Here is a 10,159-nt window from a genome sequence, read left to right on the forward strand (position 1 = left end):
AAATAGGGGAAGACTGAAAGGTGGAAGGTATAAATAGAAGATAAACCTGAAGACAATATTGTGGAAGTGGAATAGGTAGTTGATGAAGATGAGATAGTGAATGTGACACTAAAAGAACAACTTGGCAGAGAACTGAGAGACCTAACATGCAACAAGGCACCTGGAGTAGACAACATTCCCTTAAAGTTATTGGATCCCTTGGGAGAAACAGCCATAACAGGACTGTTCCACCTGGTAGGTGGGATGTATAATATATGCAAAGTTCCTTTAATCTTCAAGAGAAATGTGATAATCTTAAAACAAAAACCTCAGGTTCGATGGAACTGAGTACTGCCAAACCACCATTTTAGTGAATCATGGATCAAAATGCTAACACAAATTATTTGTGAAAGAATGGAATGGGTGATAACATCAACATAGGGGAAAGATCATCTTGAGTTGTGGAAAAATACAAGAACACATGAGACAATACTGAACTTACACCTTCCCATAGAAGATAGGTTAAAACAAAGGTAAATGCACATTTATAGAGTCTTATATTTACAAAAAGACTTTTGACAATTTTGACTGGAATACACTCTTCCAACTTTGAAGTTATTAGGGATAAAGAAAGAAAGGATATATAAAAAGAAGAGAGAGGAGGAGTGGGCAGGGTGGGGAGATAAAATTCATGCTGCTTTATTTAACAGAATTCCTTTCAAATGTGTTTGTTCCTACAAGCCACTACAGGACTTTAAATTAGGTAGTTTAATATACAGGACATATCATTATGACTAACTACATACAGTTCTTTTGTTCTTGTTTAATGTGTGTCTCTTTAAACCAGTATTTCCTGTTCACTTCCCAACACCCAAAGTTATGTTGTAGCTAATGAATGGTACCTGTAAAGCTATGAAATATACAGAAATGTGCTTTCATGAATATGGAATAACATCACTGCTTCATGTTTCAGCTAAAAATTACTAATAAGAAGAGATAGAAACAGGCAAAGAGTAAAATATGGAACTGGCTATGACAGCCAAGCCCCTTCAATGACAATTCCACTATGATCATTCTTCCTGTAGATACTGAAGTCTCCTAGCACTTGTCTCAAAAGCTGGTGTTAATTGGTAAAGTTTTTTCACAAGTATTCTGGAGTCCACTTTGGTTTTATTCCAATGTGTATGCCATTTTCATAATGAGATTACTTCATCCCTTCCACTGAAGAGCTTATGATACACATGGGAGGGAACTGAGAATAATGTCAATCTCCGTAACAACCACCCCCATAAATATGATCTCAAAAATATTGTTTTACCAGATGGGATAACTATTATCTCATTTTGTTTATGTGTTGAATTATCATGCATAAGGTGACATAGAGGAAATGAATGATTTGATTTTTAAAAAAACTTCATACAAAATAAAAAGTTCACACCTTTTATTTGATTTATACAGTCAGTTATAAAAAATCCAAATAGCATGCAGTCTCTCAAATACAACTGTCAACTTTCTGCCTGAAGCTGCTCATAACTCAGACCAACAGGTGCTGGTCAATCCAAATCACCACTTCTTTAATGGCAGCTTTCAACTCCATTAAACTTTGGGGTTTATTAACATAGCACACTCTTCCAAATGCCCTCACAAGAAAATCACAAGCGGACAAGTCTGGAGATTTTGGTGACCAAGGCACATCACTGAAATGAAAGGGGGCATCCATGGAAAATGTAAAAAGTACCTCATGACTGATAGACATGCATTTGCAAAAATGTTGCTCCATCCTGTTGAAAATAAACATCCTTGTATCTGTAGTTCTAGAAGAAAGAATGTATTCAGAATATATATGTAATGTTAGTTTACCTTGACTTCGATGGAGAAAAAAAGAAGAAGAAAGGAGGAAATGGTGTGGGGGGGAGAGGGATTTCTCCAATGGCAGCTACAACATGCAACACAGTGACACAAGGGGGTTGGAGAGATCTTTCATTAACTACACAGGGCTGTTCACTGGCCCAAAAATGATAGTTATATTCATTAACTGACTCATTTAAGTGATATTGTGTCTCATCGCTCATAAATACTATTGCACTTGGATCATCTTCAAAAATCACTTACATAAAATCATCAAAGTGTTCTCATTGTTGGAAGTCCCTATCTTTGATCTGCTGAACAACCAGTATTTTATACTGATGAAATTTTATCTCTAAACATAACATTTTTCTCACAGAATCAAGGCTCGTCCACAGACAGTGTGGATGTTGACGTGCAGATCACCTTGGACTCCTGATGATTGTCCCTCTAACAATGTTGACATTTTCAGGTGTCCTCAATTTCTCACAAGGACCTGGTGGGTCCTTCTTAAGAATATTTTCTGTTGTTATGAAAATTGGAACCCGTCGTAGTACAGTATTGCAACTTGGGGCTGTGTGATTAAAATGGCAATAATGTATCCATAGTGTTGAAGCATTTAGGACACAATTATCCTATGTAAATGTGCAATGTTCTATCATCACCTGTTCCATTGCTATAAAAATTGTGGACAATACTGAAGAGAATGACATATGCATAGTCCAACTTTCACCACTGACAGCAGGGTACTAATCAGTCTAAACACATCCATTTTCTATAGATCACCCTGTACATTTTCACTTCATTTAATTTTGCTACAGTATCACATTATCAATTATCATAAATTGAAGCAAATGATGAAGCACATAATGTTGCAGCACCTTATGTGCCTTTTTGGCTCCTGCATATGACATCCATCTCATAAACCTGAGCCCTTGCATACTATCTCCTATAATCGAAACTTCCTAACAGATTAAAACTGTGTGTCAGACCAGGACTCAAACCTGAGACTTTTGTCTTTTGTGGGCAAAAGGAAGTATGAAATCACTGCACACTCTGCTGCAGAGTGAAAGATTCCTTCTAGACCTCTCATGACTATTGGCATTTGAAGTATTTGATACATTTCAATTTATAAAATCAAATTAATGTCTTAATGTGTTATAACCACAATGATATTGTTATGAAAGCACAATATTTTCCTACAAATACAATTAAAAGAAGCTTTTAGTAACCATTTTTCCCAGCCCTCTAATTGTTCAAGAACGTTATTCTCCAGATAGTATTATATGCCATCTAAGTTCAAAAAGTGATAGCTGTTAGGAAATTGAACTGTATACTTGCCTTCAACAGGGTCATATTATCAATGTTTCAATGGCGCTTTCAAAATTCTCACTGAAAGTGCTTAAGAAGCTGCCTGGGTTCTATGATGCAGATAAGGTAGTGGCTGACAATCCACTTTAAGGTCTTTGCCATTTAGTTACTGAAGGCAAGACTATGACAGTATTGCCAATCTTTCTCTTGCTTAAGTATGGCTCTTAAAGTAGCTTCCTCCCATCAGTAAGGAAATTGTTCTGTTTATGAAATACGTGTAAAAAAATTTAAGGACTTCCTTAGTATTCCAAGTGACATACCTCAACATGCTACAATAATTTTTTTTTTGTAAGCTAGTGCTATGCCACATTCTGCAGTCAGTGTTGAATCCAGTATCCACATACAGAACCTTCACACAGCTGCATGCCTTTCCCTGGTTACAAAATGACATCTTGTAACTTCACCAATGCAGAGGTGGTGTTCTGGATGCCCAGAAAACTCTGATGTGTATGTATTTAACCATATAGTGGATTATTTTGATAATGTGTGCCACTCAACTGTGGACACACTCTCCATGTATAAATACAAACAGTTGGCTAACTGCTACCTCCTTGCCTTGCCAAGCACCCATCTGAGCTACTGTATTTTGGACACTGCTTGATATGGTAGATGTATCCAAATTGGGAAGTGGTCACTGGAGCACAGAACACCATCCACTCTCCACTGATCAGTGCATGTGAAGGCTTGGGAACATAATGGTAAATAGATGGAATGGACAGTAATGTGGTAGTGCTGAAAAGTTTTGTTGTCTCTAGGTTCGTAAGGGAGCAAGTGTATAGCACATATGATCATCCTATACGATACATACAGCACTGCTACAACTGCTAGCAAGCTGATGTGTAGGAGGAGGTGTCAAGCTGTGGTATTCATCATCCCCAGAGACATTGACATTTTTCAGAGGAGCCTCTGAAGAGAGACACTTAAGCCTCACCTGTGCCATGAGATTTGGTTCCTCGTGACACATCCTGAGTCTACTGATGTTCTATTGGAGTATGGGAGCACCTTACCAATGAAGTTGTTTACTTCTGTCCATGTGTCTTTCTGCCAGTACTGTGAGTATATAATCTTAGGGGGCTTGGAGCAGGGACTGGTTGCTTCCCTTCAGCAGGCTACATACTTCTTTGCTTCTGCAGATGAGCTATCTTCGATTTGTCTCATACCACTAGTGATGCATTGTCAGAGCCCTTTTGGACCTCTTTTTTTTTTCAATTTCTGGGTATTAGTTTAGCAGTTTCTTTTCTGGGGGAGCTTTGATGGTACTGAATGCTTTGATACACTGCTGCTTGGGAGTTTGCCTTTTTTCTGTTGGTACTACAATGGTTTGCCACAACTGATCTGGCAGTTACAGGAGAGCGTGTAATGATCTTGTAAGTGCATTGGCAGTAACATAAAGCTGTGGTTGTACTACTAGTTTGCACATTTGTGGTTGTATCACCTTTTGTCGCCAACTTCTTTCTTATGGTAACGAACAATGAAAAGAAGTTCAGCAGCTATAATGAATTGAATCTTTGCTTTGTTTCATTATGAGTCACTCTCTCAGTGATTTTTAATCTCTTGTTCCTTTTTTTCAATGAATATGGGGCATTCACATCTACATGCAACATGGCTGTTTGAGAAATTCACACAGACTGTAGGAGCTTTGCATGTGACTCCTGTTTTGTAGGTATTCTTACCACATTATTGGCACACATAGCCTCTCGCTTACATGCAAGCCTCATGTGACCTTACAACTGATTCTTGAAACATTGAAAGGAATTTGAAATATATGGTCTTACATCAAACACAGGAAGCCTGCTCTGATGTAATCATGTAAGGCAAGTTAATCAAGTGTTGTTATAAAGGCAGCAGATTTTCAAGGCCACTATTAATTTGTTCCACTTTTTTCCATTTCCTTCATACAATCATCAAACAATTCATGCTATAGTTGCTTTGTGTTGATACTAAGTATATGTTTACATTAACAACCCCTTTATTAAGTGTGTGTGTCTTCAACAATTGGTTGTTCTAAATTTTGGCATTTAAGTACCCATTCTGTTTGTTTGGCAGATGTTTCTTGTGTTCCATTCCACTTATAGGAATGGCTCATAACGATTTCTGGATTTGTAAGGTTGACACCTTCTCTGAAGTTCCTCCTTTCCATTTAATTACAATGAATACATTTTGACACAGCTGTTATTGTTGATGTTTTTAATATTTTTAATTTTACTGAGGACTAATGCACCAAACTCTCTTGGTTGCACATTGCTATGAACTAGTGTTTCACCCACCCCACTGGAGGTTTCCTGATTTCGAGAGTCATGAGCCACATCAGTCATGTGAGAAGCTGAAGAAATACACGGCCACATTACTGATTAAGCCTTATACAATTAAGGAGAAAAACATACCCCAGAGTAGGTATAGGAAATGAGAGAGTATGTCACTAAACAGTCAAGAACTTTTCGATGCATTTCTTATAAAGCACACCTCATAAGACTCTCAGGAATGTAAACACACTTCTGTGACATTCTGAGTGTTTGAGGACAGCAACAGGCTCATACTCTTGACGACTGGACCAACAGGCTGAGTCATAAATGGAGGTATGGTCTTCTCTTCACAGCGAATAATATATGTGCAACATAGTAAGCATGTAATGCCAAACACCACACAAAGAAATTTCATTTGTGCAATATCACCTATTTGTTATGAGTGGAAGTGTGTTTAAACTGAATATTTTTAGTGTGTATTGATCACACCAAAGAGAAACTCATGGACCAGACAATATCTCATGGGAGCCCCAAAAAATTAAGTGCAATGTTATATTTGCACCTCGTGTATAAGTTTCAAATTGCAAAATACAAGGGCATGATATTCTATTTGAAAAATCCTGAAATAATTCTATGCAGTGAGGCATCAAGTAATTGTTCTACTTTGTAGGTTACTGGTGAAGGTGTGATTAACAAGACAATGTTAATCATTAAGAGCAGACTAAATTTGTTATAAGTAATTTAGGGATAAAATGAAGCATTAGATATTTTTAGTATCATTATGTAATTACTTCATTACTTACCAAACTCTTATTTAGTTTCAAGTACATCAAGTGTAAAACATACCTAGTTATACAAGCAAATATTTTGGCTTTAAGTGAATCAGTGTTAACAAGAACATGCGTCAGTGACAATTGATGGTGTAATCTGTACTTTACATGTGAAAAACATCATTTCAAATAAAATAAAGCATTAAGAAGCCATCAATTTTAGTGGTGTATCAAGTATTTGGGCACTTGCGGTTTTCTTTTCATCATTCCTGTGACCAAATGCTAGGGCTAAAATCGAGTGATTGTATCAGGAAATCTACAAAAACCCTGTAGCATGAAGGCATATTAATATTATGCAGCGCTGGATTAATGTGACAGTATTAAAACACAGAAACGGCAAAAATGACTGTACATTAAGTCATACTAAGCTCAGTTGTAAATAGATGCCTTCTTTCTCCTGTAAAAGTACTCTTCGGAAACATTTGTTAGTTTATTCTATCAGTTTCAGTGTCTCCTCTGATGATATTTTGCCTTCACTTCTGCAAGTGGCTTCATCTTATATCTCTCATTGGCAAGATGATTACTTTTTGTTTGGATTTCTAAGACATTCCACAAATTTTCAGTGTGTATAAATCAGGAGACTAGAGTGTTTTTAGCTGTTTTGGAATATTATACAGGAACAGCATTATAGAATTCGTGGTAATATTCTTAGCACCATTGTCCTTTTTGGAAAATATAATTTGCAAAATCAACAAATACAGGGTGTTACAAAAAGGTATGGCCAAACTTTCAGGAAACATTCCTCACACACAAAGAAAGAAAATATGTTATGTGGACATGTGTCCGGAAATGCTTACTTTCCATGTTAGAGCTCATTTTATTACTTCTCTTCAAATCACATTAATCATGGAATGGAAACACACAGCAACAGAATGTACCAGCGTGACTTCAAACACTTTGTTACAGGAAATGTTCAAAATGTCCTCCGTTAGCGATGATACATGCATCCAACCTCCGTCGCATGGAATCCCTGATGCGCTGATGCAGCCTTGGAGAATGGCATATTGTATCACAGCCGTCCGCAATATGAGCACAAAGAGTCTCTACATTTGGTACCGGGGTTGCGTAGACAAGAGCTTTCAAATGCCTCCATAAATGAAAGTCAAGAGGGATGAGGTCAGGAGAGCGTGGAGGCCATGGAATTGGTCTGCCTCTACCAATCTGTCGGTCACCGAATCTGTTGTTGAGAAGCATACGAACACTTCGACTGAAATGTGCAGGAGCTCCATCGTGCATGAACCACATGTTGTGTCGTACTTGTAAAGGCACATGTTCTAGCAGCACAGGTAGAGTATACCGTATGGAATCATGATAATGTGCTCCATTGAGCATGGGTGGAAGAACATGGGGCCCAATCAAGACATCACCAACAATGCCTGCCCAAACGTTCACAGAAAATCTGTGTTGATGACGTGATTGCACAATTGCGTGCAGATTCTCGTCAGCCCACACATGTTGATTTTGAAAATTTACAATTTGATCACGTTGGAATGAAGCCTCATCCGTAAAGAGAACATGTGCACTGAAATGAGGATTGACACATTGTTGGATGAACCATTTGCAGAAGTGTACCCGTGGAGGCCAATCAGCTGCTGATAGTGCCTGCACACGCTGTACGTGGTACGGAAACAACTGGTTCTCCCGTAGCACTCTCCACACAGTGACGTGGTCAATATAACCCTGGAACAGCAGCAACTTCTCTGACGCTGACATTAGGGTTATCGTCAACTGCACGAAGAATTGCCTCGTCCATTGCAGGTGTCCTCATTGTTCTAGGTCTTCTCCAGTCATAGGCTGGAATGTTCCGTGCTCCTTAAGACGCCGATCAATTGCTTCGAACATCATCCTGTCGGGACACCTTCATTCTGGAAATCTGTCTCAATACAAATGTACCGCGCCACGGCTATTGCCCCATGCTAATCCATACATCAAATGGGCATCTGCCAACTCCGCATTTGTAAACATTGTACTGACTGCAAAACCACATTTGTGATGAACACTAACCCATTGGTGCTACGTACTGAAGTGGTTGATGCTAGTACTGTAGAGTAATGAGTCGCATGTCAACACAAGCACCGAAGTCAGTATTAACTTCCTTCAATTGGGCCAACTGGCGGTGAATCGAGGAAGTACAGTACATACTGATGAAACTAAAATGAGCTCTAACATGGAAATTAAGCATTTCCGGACACATGTCCACATACCATATTTTCTTTATTTTTGTGTGAGGAATATTTCCTGAAAGTTTGGCCGTAGCTTTTTGTAACACCCTGTATACACAAGAGGCCATCAAATGGTGGATGGTACTTCACATGAACCATGTTATCTTGGACGGAGAGTCAGCCACAGTTGCTGAAGTAACATCAGGTACGTCCCAGGAAAGAGTGTTGGGTCACTCACTGTACATGTTATATATTAATGATATAGTAGGCAACAGAAACAGTAACCTCAGGCTTTCTCCAGATGGTGCTGTTTTAGGTCTGATAAGTCTGGTGTTTGTTGTGCGGAAAGAAGTCTAAATATTTTTTATTGCTTATTTGTCAGGTACGGATATGACAGTGAAGTTAACAAGTGTATCAGTACGTTCTGAGATGGGTGATGATATGATGTCTTTTGGTAGCTGTGGTTGAGCTATACCGGTCAAGGGAAACGTTTGATTCCTGTGGTTTTGTTGGTGTAGCGGAATGCCATCATTTACGTTTTTATTTATATTATTTGTTTTGGGATGGTGCGGTGTTCTTTTATTGTCGTATATTTAGCTTGTCCCTGCCCTAAACCTCCGATTTTCCATGATTGTCCCATTAGTTTCATTTTGTTTTTGGAATGAGACATTATTGTGTCATTTTTATTTTTGAAATGATAATTAAATGGACACCCTAGCTGCAAGCAGGCGTTGATATACTTCATTGGGGAAATGTTGAAAACGTGTGCCCCGACCGGGACTCGAACCCGGGATCTCCTGCTTACATGGCAGACACTCTATCCTTCTGAGCCACCGCGGGCACAGAGGATAGTGCGTCTGCAAGGACTTATCCCTTGCACACTCCCCGTGAGATTCACGCCTAAGATTCGCGCCTAAGGCGCACTACGAATGTAGTGGTGTGGACATGTTTGGAATGTGAATCTCACGGGGAGCGTGCAAGGGATAAGTCCTTGCAGACGCACTATCCTCTGTGCCCGCGGTGGCTCAGAAGGATAGAGCGTCTGCCATGTAAGCAGGAGATCCCGGGTTCCACTCCTGGTCGGGGCACACATTTTACACATGTCCCCAATGAAGTATATCAACGCCTGCTTGCAGCTAGGGTGTCCATTTAATTATCATTTCATTTCTAGCAAAGCTGCATGGTCATCCACCGTAACTGTTCTTTCGGGAACAGATACTGCCGTCACATATAGTTAAAAATATGGCTTCCCGGCCATTGACCTTCTTGTGCAAACGCACACGCTATGCCCGAACTCGTACGGGACTTGGTAGATTAATCTGCCACGAGTAATGAGTATGATGGGCAAACATCTATTAGGCGCATTACGAATGTAGTGGTGTGGACATGTTGGGAATATGAATCTCACGGGGAGCGTGCAAGGGATTAGTCCTTGCAGACGCACTATCCTCTGTGCCCACAGTGGCTCAGTTGGATAGAGCGTCTGCCATGTAAGCAGGAGATCCCGGGTTCGAGTCCCGGTCGGGGCACACATTTTCAACATGTCCCCAATGAAGTATATCAACGCCTGCTTGCAGCTAGGGTGTCCATTTAATTATCATTTCATTTCTAGCAAAGCTGCATGGTCATCCACGGGAACTGTTCTTTCGGGAACAGATACTACCGTCATATATATTTTTATTTTTGTTTGTGTTTGTTGGCATATTTATGTAGTGACGTCATTGTGGTA

The 10,159-nt window shown here is 39.4% G+C and overlaps 1 non-coding gene across 1 annotated transcript; it reads left to right on the forward strand.

Moving 5' to 3' along the window:
• Positions 1-9,884: 9,884 nt before the first annotated feature.
• On the forward strand, positions 9,885-9,959 carry Trnat-ugu (transfer RNA threonine (anticodon UGU)). Its single transcript has one exon. It is a non-coding gene; the product is annotated as a tRNA-Thr (tRNA).
• Positions 9,960-10,159: the final 200 nt, after the last annotated feature.

This window comes from Schistocerca serialis, chromosome 3, assembly GCF_023864345.2.
Source record: "Schistocerca serialis cubense isolate TAMUIC-IGC-003099 chromosome 3, iqSchSeri2.2, whole genome shotgun sequence".
Lineage (NCBI taxonomy): Eukaryota > Metazoa > Arthropoda > Insecta > Orthoptera > Acrididae > Schistocerca > Schistocerca serialis.